The sequence below is a fragment of the Spinacia oleracea genome, chromosome 3 (genome assembly GCF_020520425.1).
Source record: "Spinacia oleracea cultivar Varoflay chromosome 3, BTI_SOV_V1, whole genome shotgun sequence".
NCBI lineage: Eukaryota > Viridiplantae > Streptophyta > Magnoliopsida > Caryophyllales > Amaranthaceae > Spinacia > Spinacia oleracea.
In genome coordinates this window covers 100,194,185-100,212,248 of record NC_079489.1, presented here as the reverse complement: position 1 = coordinate 100,212,248, position 18,064 = coordinate 100,194,185, and positions in this window count along the sequence as shown.

Genomic DNA, 18,064 nt, shown 5'->3' with positions numbered 1-18,064 from the left:
TGGAATTTTTTCAGGGGATTTTCAACCCATTGGAAGTGTTTTTGGAATTATTTCATGGGGATTTTCAACCCATTGGAAGTGTGGCTTATTTCGGGATTTGCAACCCGTTGGAAGGGGGATTTCAACCCAATGGATTCGTTTTGGGATTGGTATTTGAGAATAATGGTAGACAAGAATTTTTGTAGTTTGAGCATTGAACCTTGACACTTGAGTTTGAACTGAAAGTTGAATTTGGAATTCGACAAGGGAAGTTTTGTATAGAAGATGCGGCTTTGAATTTTGAATTTGAAGAATTTGGAATTTTTGGACTTGAAAAGCCGGCATCACGCCGCCATAGGTTTGAGGCTTTTGAAGTTGTATTTGGAACTTGATCTTGAAAGGTTTTGAGTAAGTTCTTGAAAATTCGGCATTACGCCATCATATATTTGAACGTTTGAACTTGGGAGTTTTGAATATTGGACTTGGATTTGGAAGCTTGACATGGAAATCCGACATTATGACGCCGTTGGATTGGATTTTTGAAGCTTGAGTTGGAAATCTGATCGATTTGCAAATCCGGCATTGTAACGCCGTTGGATTAGGTTTTTGAGACTTGAATTCGGAATCTTGACTCGAAAATCCGGCATTATGACGCCGTTGGAATGGATTTTTGAATGTAAAATGGGATTTTTGACTCAATAATCCGGCATTATAACGACGTTGGATTGGACTATTGAATTTGAAATGGGAATTTTGACTCGAAAATCCTGCATTATGACGTCGTTGGATTGGAATTTGAAACTTGGACTTGGAATTTTGACTCAAAAATCCGGCATTATAACGCTGTTGGATTGGAATTTGAATTTGGCATTTGTGCGTGAGGCGTGTTTAGGGGTTTTGAATCAAATGGAGTGGCACTCCTAGAAGACCCTAAATCGGCGATTTTTAGATGCATGAGGTTTGAATGATGCTCCTAGGGGTTAGGTTTCCTAGTTGGAGGCTAATGATTTTGGCAATGCTAGAACTCGAGGTTAGTCAATCACGCGTACAAAGACGCCCACACAATGCACAAATAGCACGTTGTCACACTAACATGAATATGAATGCGACATGCAAATTTCGCACCCTAAGGTCGGTCTAAGTTTTGTATGATGCAAGAGGTCGGCTTTGGGTGTCGAAAGGGTGCTTGACTAAGAGGCGGATCCGACAACAACTGTTTCACCTCCTCGTAGGGGAGGTGTTGGTTGGCGGACGACCTCCATACTTGACGTCAGGAACATCAAGCAAATGTCAAGTTTCGGTAGGCGCGGAAATCTTCATACACTTTGGTCAGGAACCGTATGGAGAATCACCATTTTGTTGCCCCGGGGCTAGCCTGAATGTAGAACACATTCATGTTGGGCAAGGTAGAAATTCGTTTTGCACAAATATGGTTTTCGAAAATATGCATGTAATGCATAGAAATCCCAATTGTACTCGAATATTGTACTTGAAAAGCTTGTTTTTCGGCATTCGTTCTCGAGGTTTGGGAGCATTCTTTGAAATTCAAAATCTGAACTGAAATCCCACTCCAACACTTGGGCAGAATGGGAAGTCAGCCACTAGAAGCCACTTTACTGAAGACAGGCCGCAGCACCTAGCGCAGGGCTTGCGCCCAACGCTACTGCTGGCATCCAGGACTTGAGCATAGCAGTGACAGACTGCTCATGGGCTGCTTGTATACTCGAATTTAAAATCAGAAATCCCCAGTGGAGTCGCCAGATTGTAGGGGTTTTTTTTTGTATTTTTGTATCCCTACGGGTTTTGAAATTTTGAATTTCGAAGGAGTCGCCACCAAACATGTTTAAGGGTCTAGTTTGGAAAGACCTTAGTATGACTACTATTGGATAAGACACTGAATCGTAGAAACCGAATCGGCGAGATTCAGGCACGGGAACGAACCACTTATTTGGCAAGCTTTTCAAGAACATTCAAATAAAAGACAAGGATCATTTTCATGGAATCCTAATCATGACACTAAGTCGGTTGAAATATGCAATTAGAACTTGGTATTTGCTACTTGTATGTGGTCAATTTGCTTTAAAATTTTTTTTGGAAAATAAAGTTGATTATATTACCAAAGTAAGGATAACACCTAGTCACAAAAAAACAACACTAAGTTCCCAACAACCTGGGAACACAGCAACTAAACACAAAGCCAACAGGCACAAGCTAAACTCTACAAGCCACACAAAACAGAATTCTACTTACAACTGACTCTATAGGATCATAGTGATCATTAAACACACTAGAATTCCTCTGAATCCACACAGCATAGACTGTCTCAATGAAGGCAATACTACACAGTTTGTCTCTTTCTTTGGTGCTCCTGCTCTGTACAGCTGCCCATCTAACCTCCTCATCCCAGGTCTGAATTGTTCTCTGCATCCCCATTTGAGTAAGAACTCTACTCCAAATCTCCTTTGAATATTGACATTCTAAGAACAAATGTGTCAGTTTCTCTTCATGTACCAGACAAATTCACATTCACCACTAATGTCTATGTCCCAGCTGATCAATCTGTCTTTGGTAGGAAGCCTGTTTTGTAAAGCCAACCAAGTAATGAAGGTCCCTTTAGGACTAGCCTTGCTGTTACAAGTGATTCTTTCCCAATGCACATGACTGGCTCCACTCTGAAGATGCTTATACATTTTACTGATTTTGAACTTGTCATTATGGACAAATTGAGTCACTCCTCCTGCTTGCATTAGAACATCTCTATACTGCCAGATCTTCCTTAGTGACCAAGTTAGCCCAGATGGGATGGGCATGGTCCAAAAATCCATCTGCTTGACATAGTAAGTGTGGATCCATTTCACCCACAGTCTGTCTTGTTTCATAGATAAAGCCCAGCAGTGTTTGAGAACAGCAGCTTTATTCCATATTGTTAAGTCCTTTAGATTCCACCCACCACAACTCTTGGGAAGGCACAAGTGATCCCAAGAAACTGGGGCCTTTTTTGAGCCAATATCTGACCCTGTCCACATAAAGCACCTGCAAATGCTTTGGATTGTCTTCATAACTTTCTTGGGCATTACAAAAATTTGACACCAGTAGAGCTGCATTCCAAACAGAACTGACTTGACCAGCTGTAATCTGCCTGCATAGGACAAGAATCTTGCAGACCAACTCTTAATTCTAGTAGTTGTTCTCTCAATAAGAGGTTTACAATCAGAGAAGCTCAACTTCCTAGTTGTCAAGGGTGCCCCTAAATATTTAAAGGGGAAAACACCTTTCTGAATGCCAATTGTGGTAGCAATCTGGTTAGAAACAACATCAGAAACACCAGCTGTATAGACTTCACTCTTATGGAGATTAGCACTGAGACCAGAAGCCTTTGAGAACTTGGTAAAAGCTCTAAAAAGAGTAATGATAGAAGGCAAATCTGCCCTGGCAAACATGAGAAGGTCATCAGCAAACATCATGTGGGTAATCTTCAATTTCTTACATCTTGGATGATAGTTAAACTCCTTTTGTGAACTCATGGCAGCCAAACATCTTGACAAATACTCCATACCCAGTGCAAAGAGATAGGGTGACATTGGATCCCCTTGCCTCAATCCCTTTTTTGCAGGAATAGGAAGGGTAGGAAATCCATTGACAAGAATAGAGTAGGAGACAGTTCCCAAACATTCCATAACCCACCTTATAAACATGTCAGGGAATCCTAATTCATGCATCATTGACTTCAGGAAGGGCCATTCCAAAGAGTAATAAGCCTTCTTGAGATCAACTTTTATCATACACCTAGGGGAGATGTATTTCCTTGAATAACATTTCACCAGCTCAGAAGCCAGTAGGATATTATCAGCAATATTCCTACCAGGAATGAAGCCAGCCTGAGAATCATTCACCACTTCACCAATTATTGACTGCATTCTGTGAGTTAAGATTTTTGAAATCAACTTGTAAACAATGGAGCAACATGCTATAGGCCTGAAGTCTTTAATACTTGTAGCATTGTGAATTTTTGGGATTAGAGTAACAGTAGTGTTGTTTGTTTGTTTCAGAAGTTTCCCTGTGGAGAAGAAATCCTGAACAGCCACATAAATGTCATCTTTAATGATGCTCCAAGCTTCTTTGAAAAAGAAACTGTTAAACCCATCTAAACCAGGAGCTTTATTGTTGTCAATCCCTTTCAGTGCCATATCAATCTCAGCAGTTGAAACAGGAAGAACTAAAGATTGAGCTGAAGCTGTAGAAAGTTGTTTACCTTGTCTCACAACTGTAACATCAATACCCTCCAAAGTGTCTGCAGCAGAACCAATAAGACCATGATAGAAAGCTTTGATCTCATCTTTAATCTCTGCAGCAGTGGTAAGCTTCCTCCCATTAGCATCATAAATAACATCAATACTGTTCCTGACATATCTCTCCTTTACTTCTGTGAAGAAGAACTTTGTATTTGAATCACCAGTTTTCAACCACTGGATTCTTGATTTCTGTTTGAGAGCTCCTTCATGAATACTCAGTAACTTTTTAAGCTTACCAGTGCACTCTTTTTCAGTCAGTTGAAGGTCAATATCACTAGGAGAAGCAGCTAACTGAGATTGAGGGTCATCCAGCTCCCTCCTAATACCATCAATTCTCTCCTCCGGCCTAGCAAATTCTTTCCTATGCAAAGTTTTCAGACCCTGCTTGATGACTTTCAATTTGTGCCACACTTGAAACATAGGAGTTCCATTTACAACAGATCCCCACCCTTCTTGCACAATCTGATGGAACTTAGGGTGCTCAGCCATGTAATTGAAGAACTTAAATGGTCTACTTCCCCTCTGTCTCACCACTTTACAATCCAGCAGAAGAGGGGAGTGGTCTGATAAACCTGGGTTCAGATAGTCTACACATACATCTGGATAACTAGTATGCCAGTTTCCACACCCAAAGGCCCAATCAATTCTGGAATGAATTCTCAAATCACCTTGCCCTTTATTATTCCAGGAGAAGAAATTTCCACAACTCTTGAGCTCTATCAGCCCTGTTGCATCAATACAAGCATCAAAATCTCTTGTTTCTGTATCAGAAACTTGGCTACCATGGATTCTATCACCTGCATGCAGCACTGAATTGAAGTCACCCATGACAAACCAAGGGTATATCACCCTTGGTCCAATTTGAGTCAAGGTGGTCCAAAGTGGTCTCCTATGATCAATTGTATGCAAGCCATACACAGCAGTGAACTGAGCAGTAAAATTCCCATCCTTTGCAGCTAAATCACCATGAATAACTTGGTCAGTTTTTAAGCCCATAGTAAAGGTAACCTCACTATGCCTCCACCCAATCCAGATTCTACCCTTAGGAGAATAGGAATAGTTCATTTCCCACTTCCAGCAACTACCTAGCTTATTCTGAATCTTGCTAGCTTTATTTTCCCTCACTCTAGTTTCTAACAGAGCAATAACACTGATCTTATTGGTTTCCAGCAATCTCCTAACCTCCACCACTTTATTAGGATCATTCAGACCCCTAACATTCCAAGTGCAAACAATCATGGTGGATACCTATCTCCTTCCTCAACCTCTGCATCCTCACCCTCCTCCTCTATAGAAAATCCCTCCACTACATCAACCACTTTTGGAACCTGAGCCAATCCCAAAGGATGATCATAGTGTTTAGACTCTCTCCTTCTCCTGGATACTACTCTCCATCCATCATCTTGAACCTCACTCACTTGTGCCTGGTTCAAAGGGGTAGTAGCAATCAAACTTGAAATGATTTCTTCAGAAAGAGTAGGTTCAGGTACAGAAACAGCAGCATTCACCACCTTCTTTGGTTTCCAGACCTTAGTCACCTTTTTCTGCACTGGTTGAACATGAGTAGCAGGTTGATATCTTGTTTGACCCTTTTTAACTGAACAATCATGCCCAATTATTTGACATTCCTTACAAAAAGGTGGGAGCCATTCATACTCCACTTTCTGATTGAAGGTTCTACCACAAGAGTCCTGTATTTGAACAACCTTGGTGACACTTTTAGTAACATCAACTTCAATAAGGAGCCTAGCAAAAGAAATCCTCAATTGCTTAGAGGTACACTCATCAGCAAATAAAGGAACCCCAACAAGGCTCCCAATCCTACTGAGAGAATCCATGCCCCAACAACACAGAGGTAAGTTAGGGAGCTTCACCCACACGGGAATTACCCTGAGAATTTCCTCTTGGAAATTAAAATCTGATGACCATGGCTTAGTGATCATAGGCCTACCAAAGAAAGTGTGAGGTCCAGCAACCAGTACCTCATCTCTATCCCTTTTTGAGCAGAATTTAACCACAAAATAGCCCTCATCATGTAGAAACACATTAGGCTTACCAACATGACCCCATTCCTTATCAATATACCTAATTACTGCTCCAATGGAGGGTTTATCACCAACAACATACATGATCAAAGCACAATCCCAAATAGCAGCCATTTTACTCATATCAACCTTGTCAAGCATAGCAACAGGAGTACCTTCCAAAATTGTGGGAGCAATAAAGGAGAGGGAGTTACCTTTGCCAGTGAGTTGGGGTCCTCGAAATAAGTTCACCCAAGATGATTTTGGGTCAACCCTGATGTCCTGCTGTTCTAATGGAGGTCTAGTGCCTTCTTCTCCAAGTTCTCCAGAGGTACCACCATGCTCTGTTTCAGAGGAGTCAAGATCCCCTTTGCTTGCGAGGGTTTCCGTACCATTTGTCAAACCCAGTACAACATTAACGTTTCTCACCATTTCCTTCACCCTTTCCAGAGCAGAGCCACCCAATCTCCCACCCCCCTGTCCTTCTTCCATACCTCCCACAATCTCGGAGTGAACACCCCTGGTTTCCGATTGGTACGAAGGAGAGTAGTTGATGGCAGCATGGTACGCCGCAATAGCTTCCTGAGTGTGTGGTGAAGGTGGTCCAGCAGAAGGATGCGACGGGAATGGCGTCCTGATTATCGGCGGCAGTCGGACTTCATCTCCATTGCTGGGTATGGTGTTTCTCAACTGATGTTGGTTCATTGGGCGCAAAGAGGCAGTATGAAGAAGCGCAGAGGCCTCCTCATTGATCTCACGAACTTCTTGTTTCTGATTCTTCTTCTTCCTCGCCATTTCCAATGGTGGGTGTACGATAGTAGAGAACCTTATCGTGCGCTACACCATGGAAAGAGAGAGAAATGTATTTTTATTATATTTATGGTGAAAAAAATTTGCTTTAAAGTTAATTAAGGGAACCTAACGCCGGTTTGTCCAAAATTATCTTTGTAAAGAGTGATGTAACCTTTTGTATATTATTGAATTTAGCATGTGAGATAATGAAAACAATAAACATGTAAAGCATTATCACAAGAAATAAAGGAATTATTGAAATGCGTACAAAAACAAATCACCTTAAAAAAGGTGAGTAAAGAGTGCGGAATTGAAATTGCGAAAATAAAGGTGCTATATTGAAAGTGCGTTATTGAAATGCGATATTGAATGTGCGGTATTGAAAGTGCGATATTGAAATTGCGGTATTGAAAGTGCGATATTGAAATGAAGATATTATTTAAATTAACTTTATTGAAATGACGATATTGAAATTGTATTATTGTACTTGAGATCCAAACGCCAAAAGACTACTTAATAATAAGTGTGACCAACACAGATCCAATTCTCTAGAAAATATCAACTTTAGATGATTTGCTCATCATAAAAGCATCCTTGACTTTGATTATTGAAATAGAACTTGAATATAGAACTTGAATATTGAACTTGAATATTAAAACTAGGAGATTTGGTTCTTAAAGATTAGACCTATTAATGTGAAAAAGGCCTCGCCTTTAATATGCTCCGTAACTTGAAATTGATTCTAGTTTAAGGAGGAGTTGATCTCACTTAAACATCAGTGAATATTGAAAATAGAACATGTATTTGAACATAGAAAGTTGAATGTTCATGTGTTCTAGCTTGGAAAAGGGTTTGCACTTTTCCAAACATCCTTGAACTTTGAAAAGATTTGTATTTTGTAAAATTGTGTGGTGATTGTTGTAAAGGAGAAACTTTTCAAGTATGAAATCTCATCACTTTACTAATCATTTTCGGAAAAAAAAGCTTGAATCTAGCATATTGATATTGAAAATGTGCTTAGAAAATCATTTGGGAAGAGTTTCAAGAGTGAAAACCTCCCCAAAGATGGCACTTTTGGATATGCTTCCTAGTTAGTCATGAGCATGAACTCAAGTAACAACATCATTGTAATTGTATATTGGATTTAGAAATGTAGAAAAGTAGAAGACATCATAATGATTTGATTAGGGATTCGGATTTACCTATTTAGGATTAGGTTAGTTTTCCGATTATTGCTCCCAATTGGTTAGATATTTATGGAATATATTGAAATGGAAATTGTAGATTTGGAAAATTGAATTTGAGAGGAAATTTTGAGATTACGACATTGTATTAAAATCTTCCTCCCCATTTTTGTAAAAAACGAGGGTTTATATAGGAGATTAGGCGGCTAAACGCCAAGACACGTCAGCGCCCAGCGCAACCCCAGCGCCTGGGGTAGGTGACGTGTCCTAGGTTCGTCTAAAAAAGGACGATGACGTCGTCCTTTGGGTTTGTCTTGTAGTCTTGTACCTTGTGTAGACACCTACTTTTGTCCCCATTCCCGAAAAAGAAGGTTCGATGATGAAAGCATAAATCTTCACTTGACAACGCATCTCCTATAAATTAACGAATCTCAATTCCCCTTTTCATTTCACCCGAAACCTGCTATTTATAGAAACCTGCTATTTATGGAAACCTGCTAAAAATAGTAACTGCCGTAATGGGTAGTTGTTAAAAGTGGCAAGTCATAAAAGATAGAAATCTGTCAGAATTAGGTGTTGCACTCCAACATAAATCCTAAATGAGATAGAGATTACGAGAGAATCCTATTCCTAATATGATTCGAAAATAAGAGTCACGTATTAATTAAAATCCTAACAAGCCTAGAGTTCGTAACGGGCCCAGACGCATCCCGTCATAAAATTGATACGCACTAAAAGACTCAATTAAAACTCAAATACTCCGGATTCTAGGAATCCGAATCTGACTAAGAAAACAGCACAGATCCTATTTTCAACGCCTGGTTCTGGGCGCCAAAATCTTCGGCGCCCAGGCCTGGGCGCTGAAAATACCTGGTACGTGTTTTTTCCTAATTCCTCGTGGATTAGAGCTCTACAATTCTATCTTTCCACGAACTCTTTTCTATAAATAGGGCCTTAAGTTCGACGTGAAACACACACAACACACAATTATTATTCTGAGTATTGACTCTAAACCCCTAAGCCTCACGCTGCAAAACTGATCACGCGTTCTGTCGCAATCGATCCATAAATCGAACAGAACGTATCCCGTCCCGTAATTTGAGATTCGTTAAATAAAAGGAGAAATAGCAAAGTCAAAGTGGTTAGTTTTCTGAGAACCGTGACGCACATCTCAAGGGTGCGTCGTAATGTGTCCCTTTTCCATGGTTTAATTGCTTTCCTCGCCCTTTTATGAACTGTTAAAGTAACTAAATCTGATTGTTCGATCACGCTTAATAAATATGATATTTTTGGGAAATTGGATTATCATGCTAGGTCCCTTAAAACAATCTAAGTCAGATAATCACGCTCGATCTAGTACTATATGTTGCATATTGTTAAAATCAACTCAGATTAGTTTAATAGTTAACGCATGTCCCTTCAATTATTTATGCTGAGCTAGTAAGGATATCCTGCCTCTGGAGTTATCGAAGAGCGAGTACTCCTCTCGGTAGTTACAGTCCCCCGAACCCTCAATCTCTACCCTGTGGGTGTACGTTGAGCGATCCCCACCACCAGGGATCACAAGGGAACCTACGGCCGTCGTGGTCAAACATAATTGCACTCCCTTTATGTCACGATAACCGGGTTTTGTCAGTTTTTCTCATTGTCGTTAAAAACTGAATGGCGACTCCTATATTACTAGTCAATTGGGTGTAAACTCACAGGAAATCCAATTACACTTGATTTGACAAAAAGAAGCGTCACACCCACGAGGGACGAGGTCACGCATTAGCCTCGTCCTTTTTCGACCCCCTCACAGTGGCGACTCCGCTAGGGATAGTGAAGGAAATACTCGTGCTTGTAGGTAATCAAAATAGCCGAAGGGTGAAACGATCCTACCCCGCGTTTGTTTCCCCCATCAAGTTGGGACGACCTGAAAATTAGCATATTAATGTGAACGGACAGAACCGCATAACGAATCTTCGCTCCCTTGGTGTTTCATCTCGGGAGTTGGGACTAAGGATACCCATCGCCAACCGGGGGGTGCATACGCTTCGAATGTTGTTCACTCGGCACTTCCGCTAGTAGTACACCCGTCCCAAACCCAATCGCTCGCCCACTAGGTCCCTCTCGCCTGCATGCCCCCTTGGCTTGCACTTGCGGGTTGGCCTTCTGGGACGAAATTCGTCTGTTGAAAGCACTACCCCGACCGGGGCATGTGGTGGTCTGCGATAGAAGCGGTACCAAGCCAGGCGCAAATAACTACCCATAGAAGCCTATCATAAACTACATGACATATTATTATTGCCTCATGATGGAATGTTAGTTATGTGTAGCGAAATATATGATTGCGTGTGACAAACTATCCTAGAAAAACCAACGACCTTAAAAATTGCCCAAACATTCATAAACCAATTTGCCAAAGAGTTATACGAAATACGTGTTCCGCAAACCCGAACGATCGCCACAAAAATAAGCGACGCTCGGGATGGCCTGTAACGAATCCCACAAAACGCTGCAACACGTAAGGACGTTATAAGGCAAGCACGCAAAGTTAAAGTCGCAAAAACAAAAGTAGACGAAAACTGAAAACGAGAACCAGCCAGGGACGCATTTTCAACGCCCCTGGCTGGGCGCTAAAATTTCTCACGCCATCACTGGGCGCTGAAGTTGCTACCTGGCCTTTTTGGTCAGGCACAGCAGCCTCGGTGCCCGCGCAAAAAAAACACGTAGCAAAAAAAAACACTTTTCGTAAAAATTGCTGCAAGGGCGTATGAAAAGGCACTCGATTCTAAAAGCGACTAAAAAATAAAAATAAGTAACTCTTTGTATCGTTGTTAGGTCTCCTACGACGATGATGTTCGGCACCAAAACCGAGCACGCTAATTGAAATAACCTTGAATGTCACATGGGCAAAGTATTCAAAAAAAAATAATGTTCAAATGAAGTTTTCAAGAAAAATAATGTTCGAAAAAAAATAAATCCGAGTCTAGACTAGGCTATGCCAAAGTACAATCTAAATCCTAAGTCTCAGTTGTCTTATCCATAGAATCGGTCCTAATGCTTGGTGTCGTTCTGCAAGTTAAAAGGTTAAACCATATTGAGTCTCCCTTCCTGACTTTAAATCAATAAGCACCCATATGTAATTGTCATCCCTTGCTAAGAGTCTACGGCCTCAATACTCTCTCTCACCAATAAAAGAATGTATTATAGTATTTGCAAAATGGAAACAGTCACATTCTGAAAATCATTCCTCCATAGTCGCACAACCCCCAAAGTGAACCTAAGGTATCAATACCATTGGCAAAAAATTATTAATGGCCTCAAGGCTTATGATCACATTGGGTCACGACCATCGTAGTCCTCTCGAGCCACTCGCTCCTTTAAATACTCCTAAGTACGGACTAAAAGATTTTCCATGAATGCGACATGACCAACCATGAAAATACCCAAATCTGCATGCCATAAGGCTACCATTGGGGTAAAGCAATACACACTAAGAGGGAAGCCGCACTAATGATTCTAGTCTTGCAAAAATGAAAATTCGATCTCCCCAACTGACTACGTTGCCAATATTAAGCAAATGGCGCATGACAAATGAACACCCGAGGGTTAAAATTTAAAGTGTCAACCAACGAAAGTTATGGTCCAATAAATCTAAACCTGAAAGTTGCTTGGTCAAGTATTATAGGCTTACGCCACATCATTATTTTGAGTCTAGGCCACCTCCTTATTCATACACGGGTTATAATCAGAAAGATTAATGAAAGTTTGAGTCTAAATCACAACTTCCAGTTAAAATCCGAGAAACTGGAATCTGAAAAAGAAGCAAAAAATTATTTTCGATGTAATTCTTTCGTTAAATTTCAATAAGGTAAAAAAAACATTTTGAATCAACGCTATTTGCACATTTTAAGAAACGACTAAATAAGCTTGCAAAGTAAGACAATTAAAAGGTCCACCCTAGGCCTACTAAAGTTAAAGGTCCACTATAGGCCTACCAAACGAGGCTCACTCAGTCTCGCCTCGTGACTCAAAGACCACAACCATCTACCTTTTAGCCCAAATAAAAAAAATTAAGGATTTATGTTGGGGAGAAATCCCAAGCAAAAAGAAATACTTAAAAAGAAAGAGAAAAGGGAGAGCGAAAAGAGCAAGCCATGAAATACTTAGCCCGTACCTCCCAATGTGCGAAATTTACACAAGTAAAGCAAAGGAAAAGAATTGAGTCAACCAATCCAAATCATGCCACAAAAACTACATAAAGTTCTACGATGTCTACCTCTTCCAATCCTTATGTTCTTAGACGCCTTCGCTCTGGGGCCCCTGTTCAGCTCATTTAACCCACCCATGTTCTCATTGCCATAACCCAAGAAACCATTACCTCGACTCTTGTTCTTGTTGTCGAACCACGTACGGTCATTGACACGTGCGTCATGCCCATTATTTCCAAAACCTGCTCTTACACCACCATTAGCATAATGACCATATAACTTGTGTGGATACATCCTGTTGATATACCCTTGAGCCGTCCCCATGCTACTCATTGGCCTTGGTTGATGTAAACTCATGACATTAGCTTGAGGCTGCAAATTGTGAGTCCTAGCAGATATAATCCTCGTGCTTACCTATACAAATTATCCTATCCCATTCAACCCATCTTTCAAACCGTCTTGAGTCACGAATAAAAAAGAAAACAAATGAAAAGTGCAAAAAATAATAAATAATAAAAAGGCAAACTTTGCAAAAGCGACTCTAAAAGTTAGTCTAAAAAGAAAAAGAAGCATTTAGCGCACCAAAAAAGATCCGCCCAGAAATCATTTTCAGCGCCCAGAGCTGGGCGCCGAAATCTTTAGCGCCCCAACCTGGGCGCTGATTCTCTCTGCTCGCCAAATTTTATCCAGAAGTGCTCGTCATTTTATCCGCACATACACGGAACAATAACGAACACTTGGAGGGGTACAACACGTATTCAGATATACGTACCAAAAAACACATGAAAAGATTTTTGTGCAAATACATGTACTTAATAAATAAAACGGATTTTTGGCTTACGGCAAAGCAGCGGATTAAAATAATAATAAACTTCACTTATTCTACCGTTTCAAATAACTTAAAAAATAAAACGAATTTTTGGCTTACGGCAAAGCAGCGGATTAAAATAATAATAAACTTCACTTATTCTACCGTTTCAAATAATATGTTTCCACCTCAGAACGTACTTGTTTAAAATCGGCATTCTAAGAAACCATTTTCCAGGCTAAGAACTACGCAAGACCTGATTCCAAATTAAATCTATTTAAGGCGGATACGTAGGCAATCCATGATTCGGTCCAACCAATTTGCAAAAATGTTAGAGCCTATAGAATAACAAGAATAAGAAATAGAGTCCCTTATTGAAATTTAATTACTTGCAACCCAAGTCGAAAGAAAAATTCAAGTCAAGGGAAGAATCTAAGTCATCAAAATGCCAAAATTAATGAGCACACATCGAAAAATAATAAGGGCACGTACCCTTTCCAGAAGGAGCACTCACACTCCTAGGCACTTAGCCAAGACTCAAAAGATCGCTTTCCCTCAATTGAATGGGGGCTAGCGCAAGCGTCCATGACCTCTAAAGTACTCGACTTGACCCTCCCTAAAGCGAACTAACTCACTTAAAGACCTTCTTTCACCACTAGACATAGTCGTTCGCTTAAAGACCTTCTTTCACCACTAGACACTGTCATAATCGCCAACAAGTAGTAAAGGGAGTAAGCTTGCAAAAAAGAGGATCGTTCTACGGCATCGCCCCATCGTTCCTTCGAAATCAAGGCACCTGTTCATGGTAATTCAAATGCTTGCTAATCCCCTTTGAAAAAAAATTAAAAAATCAGACATTATCAATAGGAGTTGGCACTTAACCAAGGCTCACCCTGCTCAGACATATGACACGGGCATCTAAAATCGAAATCTAAAAGCATCATTAATGGGAAGACATAATAGCAACTGGGGGCTAAAAGAATTGAAATGAAAAGCTAGGGAAAGAACTAAGTATACCTTGACCTTTTGTACAGACCTATGCCTAGTAAATCTAAGTCAATTTGAAAGCGGTTCATATTCCCGCAATTCTGGAAAAGATGGCCCTAAAAGCCTAAAGCATATGCCAAACGGGCACAAGTATATCTTGACGCCTGCACCCTGGCTTCCAGCAAATCCTTAGACAGCATTCCAAAACTTGTAACAGTATGTTGATTAACTCATATAATCCTGTACGAATCCTTCTATAAGTCAACTTACTTAGGACACCTCGGATTGTACACAGTAGGACTCGGATTTCAAATAATTTTCAAAGACTTCTTCAAACATAATAAAGTGTCGTTGGTTTAAGCTAAGTATGCGTTTGCCTCGATATTGCATGTGAGTCAAAACATTTCTAGATATGATTATGGGTAAAGAAAGGCACCTAGCTTTTGGTCAAGGCACACTTCAACATGTGACTACCTTTACTATAGCAATGTCGCACAATACGACATTTACAAGAGAAGTAGCAGATCACTGCTCGAACATACCTCGCACTAAATGAGTCTGGTTCAAACTATTCATGATCCGTGTCACCATGAATGCATGAAAACGTATGCCAAGCATTATAGCACCAAGTCAATCCCGTAGCTACATTTGGGGGCTTGAGAAAAACACTCTAAAAATGCTCGAAATGACAATTTTATCGCAAATTCTCGATGCTAATGCTATACACACGTAATGGGGGCACAATCCTAAGGTTTGATCGTGTAAAACGAACCTTAGAATGGCTAAGACCCCTCCCAAATTCTAAGCGCTACTTAGAATATATAAAGTCACCCCACTAACAAGGGTAACTGAAAATCGCGAGTCACCAAAACTCCGATCAACCTACTGCACATAACGCTCGCCCTACAAGCGCCCGTTACACAGTCTACCTCATTCCAAAGCAAAGGCGAAAGAAAAAAAAAATCAAAAAAAACTGTCAACATTCTGCCCAGAAATCATTTGCAACGCCCAGAGCTGGGCGCCGATATCTTTAACGCCCCAGCCTGGGCGCTGAATCTTTCTGCTTGTCAAAATTTTGCCCAGATACAAAAACAAGAAAGAAACATCTATGAACCCTCGCATCGAACGAAGTAATAAGCCGTGCAAACCCGCGCAGAAGGTGCTACACTTGTTCGAGTACCTGAACAAGGCATGATGAAGTACTCCAATGCAAAAAATAATAATGATATCCCAGCACCTGGAGGAATGTTCTAAGACACGCTGTTAGGCCACACAAGCCTACGTAGCACCATGAGTTCAACTATCCCACGGTACAAGTCTAAAAAAAGAGTAAGGCATATTGCACTAATGTAGGCACGACCAAGAGCACGTGTAAAAGAGGCAAAGACTACTTATCGCCCAAATTCAAAATGCAAGCCACACGACTTCTACATTAAGGATTAAAGGTAGCAAAACATTACCTACCACAGAAGGGATAGCTCGCACCTACACGAGCGGAACCCCAAGGTATCTTTCTCGAAAGAACCCACCAAAATCGTACGCCAAAAGGAAGCATCCCAACATGCATACTTGGGGGCTCCAAGCTACGAAACAACCATAGCAAAATAAAAATCTCGGAGCAAATGTTTGAACAATCGAAAGGGCACAATGTTTGAGCCCACCTCGTGAATGGGCCTGAACCCTATCAAGCTTCTAAGCAAACTATTCAAAATCAGTCATTGCTCAAAAAAAAATTGATTCAAACAAACTGATTAATGGACCGCACACAACGGCCATTCTATGAACGCTCGTTCGCACATACATATCATCTTTTCTAAGTATCGAACATTTACGAACGCGTTCAAAAGAAAAAAAGAAAACGAACGAACAAGAGACCAACTGTGTCATCAAGAAACCTCGCCAGAAATTATTTTCAGCGCCCAGCGATGGGCGCCGAAATCTTTAACGCCCAGGCATTGGCGCCGAAAATGATCCCAGACCCAAAAAAACAGCTCTGACTTCCATAGGGCCCTTCCATATTCATTCGACTTGAAAATTGCTGATTTCTGAAAGTCGCACCTCACGGCTTTGTTAAGAGTAGCACACCACTACAAGGGTCGCTCGCACTTACGAGCACAATCCCAAACACGATCAAGGACATTACAGAATGCGTATCCCCAAGGAACCTCTTTGACAAGAAATGACCGTCAAGCATGAGTGCTTGGGGGCTCGAAAGAAAATATATATTATGCAAAAGTAAGACAATATTGCCAGACTACGCTGTACGAAGTCCCGTGTCCTGAAAAAACGTTTTACCTCGTGATTGGGCTTGGCCAGGCCCAATTACACTTTACATCTTTAATTTCGAAAACATCTGTAGCTACTCCCAATGACAAAGTGAGGGAGTTTCTACGCACCTTTAGATTCTTCCAATGACAAAGTGAGGAAGTTTCTATACTATCAGTTGACAAATCCCAATGACACGTGAGGGATATGTCGACACTTCAAGTGATGACCCTTAAGTCAAATGTTATCACTCGGGGGCTCGTGAGACCCTCGCCAAACAGGTCACATACACCATGGCTTGTGTGACGCACTCCGTCCTGTACTTTGACCATCGTCTCATCCCGAGACTCAGTCAAAGTGGGGGCTAACTGTAGACACCTACTTTTGTCCCCATTCCCGAACGGGAAGGTTCGATGATGAAAGCATAAATCTCCACTTGACAACGCATCTCCTATAAAATAACGAATCTCAATTCCCCTTTTCATTTCACCCGAAACCTGCTATTTATAGAAACCTGCTATTTATGGAAACCTGCTAAAAATAGTAATTATGGAAACCTGCTAAAAATAGTAACTGCCGTAATGGGTAGTTGTTAAAGTGGCAAGTCATAAAAGATAGAAACCTGTCAGAATTAGGTGTTGCACTCCAACATAAATGCTAAATGAGATAGAGATTACGAGAGAATCCTATTCCTAATATGATTCGAAAATAAGAGTCACGTATTAATTAAAATCCTAACGAGCCTAGAGTTCGTAACGGGCCCAGACGCATCCCGTCATAAAATTGATACGCACTAAAAGACTCAATTAAAACTCAAATACTCCGGATTCCAGGAATCCGAATCTGACTAAGAAAACAGCCCAGATCCTATTTTCAACGCCTGGTTCTGGGCGCCGAAATCTTCGGCGCCCAGGCCTGGGCGCTGAAAATACCTGGTACGTGTTTTTTCCTAATTCCTCGTGGATTAGAGCTCTACAATTCTATCTTTCCACGAACTCTTTTCTATAAATAGGGCCTTAAGTTCGACGTGAAACACACACAACACACAATTATTATTCTGAGTATTGAATCTAAACCCCTAAGCCTAAGCCTCACGCTGCAAAACTGATCACGCGTTCTGTCGCAATCGATACATAAATCGAACAGAACGTATCCCGTCCCGTAATTTGAGATTCGTTAAATAAAAGGAGAAATAGCAAAGTCAAAGTGGTTAGTTTTCTGAGAACCGTGACGCACCTCTCAAGGGTGCGTCGTAATGTGTCCCTTTTCCATGGTTTAATTGCTTTCCTCGCCCTTTTATGAACTGTTAAACTAACTAACTCTGATTGTTCGATCACGCTTAATAAATATGATATTTTTGGGAAATTGGATTATCATGCTAGGTCCCTTAAACCAATCTAAATCAGATAATCGCGCTCGATCTAGTACTATATGTTGCATATTGTTAAAATCAACTCAGATTAGTTTAATAGTTAACGCATGTCCCTTCAATTATTTGTGCTGAGCTAGTAAGGATATCCTGCCTCTGGAGTTATCG